The sequence below is a fragment of the Sinocyclocheilus rhinocerous genome, unplaced genomic scaffold, assembly GCF_001515625.1.
Source record: "Sinocyclocheilus rhinocerous isolate Xijiao unplaced genomic scaffold, SAMN03320098_v1.1 scaffold2277, whole genome shotgun sequence".
NCBI lineage: Eukaryota > Metazoa > Chordata > Actinopteri > Cypriniformes > Cyprinidae > Sinocyclocheilus > Sinocyclocheilus rhinocerous.
Genome location: NW_015642816.1, coordinates 346,292 through 352,529, shown reverse-complemented (window position 1 = coordinate 352,529; position 6,238 = coordinate 346,292). Strand labels below are relative to the sequence as shown.

General features: G+C 37.6%; 1 protein-coding gene across 2 annotated transcripts in view; it reads right to left on the bottom strand.

Moving 5' to 3' along the window:
- LOC107756539 (lysophosphatidic acid receptor 1-A-like) overlaps nt 1-6,238 on the bottom strand; it is a 68,131-nt gene that overhangs the window by 25,639 nt on the left and 36,254 nt on the right. The window contains exon 1 of one of the 2 annotated variants that reach the window (XM_016573697.1): nt 4,758-4,974. The exons of the other annotated variant lie outside the window; for it this stretch is intronic. The gene's annotated coding sequence lies outside the window, so the exon portion shown is untranslated. Of the gene's footprint in view, nt 1-4,757; nt 4,975-6,238 lie in introns of those variants that run through there. 2 annotated transcript variants of the gene reach the window in all.

Below are 6,238 nucleotides of genomic sequence, written 5' to 3'. Positions count from 1 at the left end.
ATAAATAATAAAAGTTAAAATAATTGATTTAAAATATACTTAAGTATCAAAATTATTACACACTGCCTCAGGAAGTGACTACAAAATTATAGATGGACTGCATAAATGACACCAAAGCAGTATGAACTTGCTTTGTTATTGCTTAACAAGAATGTGTTCACTGATCTATCACCATCACCCACCACCAGCTTTGTTTCTTTGGAAGCATCCTCAGTCCCGAAACACAAGGTGGCTACAGTTAAACCGCAGATCCCACAAAAAAAACTCAACTAAAGTAAGAGGTTGGAGTCTTTAAACCACAAAAGGCACCACAAATGTGTCAATGGACTGCGAAGAATTTCAAATCAGGCCAAAACAAAGTTCATGGAGTTCGAAAGTTTCCTGAAAAGTTCACTCTGGCTGGTAAACACCTTCAGACTACCAGTGGTTTCTGGCGATTATGTAATAGGTAGGTGTGGCTCCGGAGCTCCTCCTTCTTTGACGTGGAAATCTTCTCTGGTTAATTTCTTCTGTTCAGTCTGTTAAGGTCAAAAAGGAGAGCTTCTTTATGGTATAAAGCAGAGATGTAATTATTGAGAGGAAATTGTGCAGCACATATTTACATATTTATCTAAATGCCGCTCTCAGCAGCATGTATGACATTGGGATGTTCGCTAACAGTTTACTGTTGCATGTCTTGAACTTGAATGTTTCTGTCAGTAGATCGGTGTCTTAAAGCCGTGCAACTTCTTTCTCTTGAAGTATCTCCCATGTGCCAACCAGGGGTGTCCAGTTCTGCTCCTGGATAACCACAGACCTGAAGAATTTAGCTTCAACCTTAACTAAATCTGAACCAGCTAATCAAGGTTTTCAGGCTCACTAGAAACTCCCAGGAAAATGTGTTGGATGGGGCTAAACTCTGCATGAAGGTGGCCCTCCAGGAGCAGGACAGGACACCCCTGGTCTACAGCAATGCCAAAAGTAAAAGTATCTTGCCAGCTCTTGGTGGCAACACTCCACTACAGAATTGAGGGCATGGAGTTGGTTAGTCTGGTGGCACACTGCGCCACAAAGACGAAACCCAGGAAGCCTGCAATCCAAAGAAGACAGCTGCTCCACATCAATAGATTGTGGTTGATACGCCAAAAACTGTATTCTCTGGGTCTGTAGAGCCAGTTCCACATTGGCAAGGAAGAGCTCTGGACGTCCGACACAACTGTTTCTTCTTAACTCTTCATTGTTCATCCTCGATTGCTTTTCACATCCTTTTGTGGATACTCATCATACTGGCAAGTCTGGCACCATCAGAAAACTAATGGGGAGCCACCATTTTCATGGTGAAAGGAAAGAGTTCTCAGTACTACACTGTCTGCCTCTAATTCCATTTCTGGTCTTACTTCTAAAACCAGATTGATCAGATGTGGTAACATGGTGATTGGAATACATTCAGCTAAAAAAAACAGACACGTCTGTTATGTAACTACAGTATATATGAAAACACAATCAACTCGTTTTGGGAAAAAACAAACAAAAAAAAAACTCATCATGCATTGACCTACACTGACTTAATGATCACATTTCTGTGGACATGTCTTTGGCAAGCATTGAACTGTGTGTAGTGAGATACCACACAATTCAAGCATACAATCCCGCAGTTCTCAAGAAAGTCAAGAAGATGAAATTTACATTTGGCTCGTCATGGTTCAATCATTTTAAGATATGGACATGGAAATTGTTTTACACCATTCTGGTGAATATGTTCAACAGTGCATGGTGGCACTATCTTTCTGAACTATGGGAATGTCATGGCAGAACAGTATTTGCACCTGGTGGTCTCACATTCCTTTGACGTTATTTCAGTCTTGCAAAACAATAATCAGATCTAATGATTTCCACAAGATGACTGCTCAAATCATAATGAAACTCAGTGTTGAACAGCTGGCAAACTCAACTGGACGAAGCAAACAGGATAAAAGATGATTTAACAGGTTTTTTTCCCCCCCATTACTCAGGGATCTAGATTTCCTACTCATTTCTCCAGATTATCCTTCATTGTACATGGTTTTCAGATGCAAGTGGTTTCCGAATGGCAGTCCCCTGACATAAATTTGCTCAGTTTTTACTCAGAGTGGCTCACAGGGGTTCAGTTTTGATGTTATACCTTTGCGGTATTCGGAAGCAATCCTGTAAAGTATCCATCTATCTCTATTAAAGCAATAGTTCATCCAGAAATGAAAGTTCCATCTTCATATATCCAACCACATTCAAAGCCCACATGACTTTCTATCTTCGAACAATATATATATATGGGAATGGCAAGACTGCTCTTAACAATCAAAATGAAAGTGGGATGGATATTTCAATTATTTCAAAATTGTTTACTCAGTTTTCATTCTTAAGGATATTACAAGTAGGGAAAAACTTATACATAACTAAAAACTACAACTCTCTGGACTTCCTACACCCTAAACAACAGAATGAGATGAGAGACCTCCTGTGTCATTCACTGTTCGACCGAACACCCAAATTCAGACCTGGAAGCGATGTTATTAAGCTTGACTATTGACACTTTAATAGTATTAATCAAATAACTAATAGATTAATAGGCATCAGATGCTGGGCATACATCACTATGAAAATGAATGTGATCGCTTATGAAGAACTTGATATCTTATTTTGGTAAGACTGTATTTTAAGTTCCAATTCTCGCTATTAACTAATTGTTTATTAGCATGCATATTACTATGGCTGTTTATTAGTACTTAAAAAGCACATATAAATGCCTTATTCTTCATTACCATATTTTAGATCCCTTAATCCTACTCCATACCTAAACTTAACAACTACCTTACTAACTATTAATAAGCATCAATTTTGGAGTTTGTTCTGGGAAAACTCTTAGTTAATAGTGAATACGTGTTCGCTATTCTAAAGTGTTACCGTTATTTTAAAATGATGGCAAATGACTAAATAGAGTATTCACTGACATCAATGTAAGCAAACTTCAGGAAGAAGCCAAAGGGTGATTGAGCCATGCGGCCTGTTGTGATCACAGTTGAATATATACAACTTTTTTTTTTTTCAATTTTTCATTTTGGTTTACATTGGTCAGTATAATTTGGAAATATTTTCACTCTACTACAAGCAAGCAAGTTATCACAAAGTGCTGACTGCCTACCACAATGCACACTGCACACTTCCACACTTTGTCTTTGAAGCTAACCAGACTATGCGCCGTAAACTCCAGTGAGGACATAAAACAATCTGAAGATAACAGCTTGACACCAACGCCACAACAAATCATTATCCTACGAAGTTAATACACAGTTTAGAAATCAATAAACCTCATAGCTGAACTAAACTGTTCTGACATCTGCATCTTCTCACACATTCAAAGCAACAAACCACACACCTCAAAAGATCACATATATCAAAATAGTGTGTCTTATTTATACTGTTGACTGGGTGGCCATTAAAATAGCACACAATAGAGCACAACCATGCACTCTATCGAATCACAGGACCTCCCAGCCATGCCCATTCCACATATTTATTGAGAGAGCGCCACTGCAGCAAATTGAAGGCCACTGAACACATTTTGGAGTTTGATATCTCCCTTCAGCAGCTCTGACACACAGCAGGAAGGGCAGGAACCAGCTCTGCTGCACGGCACAGCTGCACCCAGTCCTGACCTGGGAGGTGATGGGGAGCCATGGGTGTTTTCTGTAAAGAAGAGGCTTTCCTGTCTCTGTCTCGAGTGCAGCAGACCAACCAATGGATATATTAAAACCTTGGCACTAAATTTGTTAAGTCTACCTTTTTTAAAAAAAAAGCACAATGAAGGCTAAAAAAAAAGTTCACTGTCTTTTTACTTTCATGATGCATGTATTGTACTCTGTAAAGGTTAAGCGAGGCCCACCTTGAATGTTTTCGGTAAACAAATGATATCAGTCAAAAGTTTAAAATGCTATTGATTGCATCACAGGAAGCTGGAATATAAGGTTTTGCTTTATTTTGGTCAGTACATCATCCTCATATTTCCATTTGATAACTTTCCTGTCATTTTAAAATGTAGAATGTAGAAATAATATAAAATGAGTATAATGTGTGCTGAATCTTTTGACCTCTAAAGAAATTCAAACAACTTAAAAAAAAACACTTAAACAACAACAATTAAAAAAAAAAAATAATAATAATAGGCATCATTTTGTATAAATTTTCTATACATTTAATATAAACTTAAATTATAATATAAATTACATTTCATGTAAATTAATTATATGAAAAATGAGTAGGTGACCTCTAGAGTACAAACAAATGAAAAATAATCACAGTGAGAGTTTAGTCTATGTGGAAGAGTGGGGGAGGTGTTAGTGTAAATTGGGGGCAAACACTGAAGTTTGACACCTTTTGGGAACGGGCTGGCACCTATGCATACACCCAAAATGAAAACCCTTGAAAGAGTCTGATTTATATCTTCTAATTTATGCATCACTAAACTCATACGAGTAAGACTTAAGAGGCTAAAAATGAATAAAGATGTTATTATCATTACTTTTTTTTCCCCCATTCAGTTCCTCAGACTCTTCTGTCGGACACTGCCACGCGTTACTGTCTCTGAGATCAGAAATGTGCATGATCTGCTGAGCTTACATGTTTATCTACCTCACATTATACATTTAACTAGGCTATTCGGAGAGCGAGAGAGAAAAAAAGAGATATAATTTCTCATTTACTATTTTCAGATATTAAACCTTGGCATTTGATAGGCTACTTACTTGGAGCAGAGACAGTGAAATCCAACAAAGTTATTCCAAAACTCACTCGTAACTCCTCAAAAAGTACAAAAAGCTCCCAGGCGCGTCTGGTTAAGAGAGATGGCTCGACTGTTGTTTAGCGCTGTTTAGTCCACGGCTGTTTGGAATATTCATTTTATTCCCTCGCAGTTGCGCGCATGTGAGCTGGAATAATTCACCTCTGTCCCGTTACTCAGAGAACAACTGCTGCACTGAGAGGTAGCGCCAACACTCTCACACACACAGAGAGAGAGAGAGAGAGAGAGAGAGAGAGAGAGAGAGAGAGAGAGAGATGTGTGAGTGAGGTCACACACACACACGCACGCACGCACGCACACAGCAGACACGCAAATGCAAACACTCAATGTACTGTAGGCGCGCTGGTGTGGCGTGCGTGTCTTTCAAAATACATTGTCAGCTCACTCAGTAAAGTTTATAAACAGCCAGTGAACTACCTTACTTTCAGAGATGGGAAGTACCGAAGCACAAATACTTCGTTACTGTACTTAAGTAGATTTTTTTTTTTCTGGTATCAGTACTTTACTATTTATTTTTCTGACAACTTTTTACTTTCACTCCTTACATTTTTACACAAATACCTGTACTCTCTACTTCTTACATTTTCAAACCAGGCTTGTTACTTTAGTTTTAATCTGTATTTTTGCCATTCGATAACAAACCTGTAATAAATCATGAATCGGTTAGTCTTGACTGGCATCAAATACACTATAATTTTATAAATTACTACAATTTTGTGTTGTATGGTTTATGTTTTGGCTGCTCATGCTGTTCAGGGGAATTGATGCTTCATTACACTAAGTGTTTGCAGTCGGTTGCTGCCTTCGTCCGGAGTCGAGGACATCTGAGGACTTATGAGGAACTCGAAATGATAGAAAAAAAAGTTAGTTAATCTGATTAGCAATAATGTACTGAAGGATTTTTGCTGGTGTGTTTAAGAGAGACCAGGATCACCAGTCCTGTATAAAATCCTATTTTTTTAGGTGTATTTTTCTGCATGTTTTTGAGTCACGGAATGTAGTTTTAAGAGTTTTTTTTTTTTTTTAGGTGAGAATGTTGTTGTTTAGACTTCAAATATGTGATTTGTTAATAAACATAAAGTCTATTTAAAAATTTGCTTAGACGTTTTCGGAGATGTGAGCTCCGACGCATCAGCCTCACCTCTGCCAACGTCTCATAACTCATAATATTTTATGTAACTTTAATGCTGTATATCAGAGCGCTGCCTTTGTACATTTGACTGAATTATTACATGTGATTATTCAATAAATAATAGTTTATATAAATGACAGTTTAATATTTAATTATATATTTAGTACTGAGAAACTGTGTGTGTGTTTGTGATGGTAATTTTAGTAACATTGTTCCGCCATTAGATGGCGACTATTTTATGAATGAGTCAGCAGTAAATACTTTTATATTGAAAGAGACTGAAACAGGGTTGT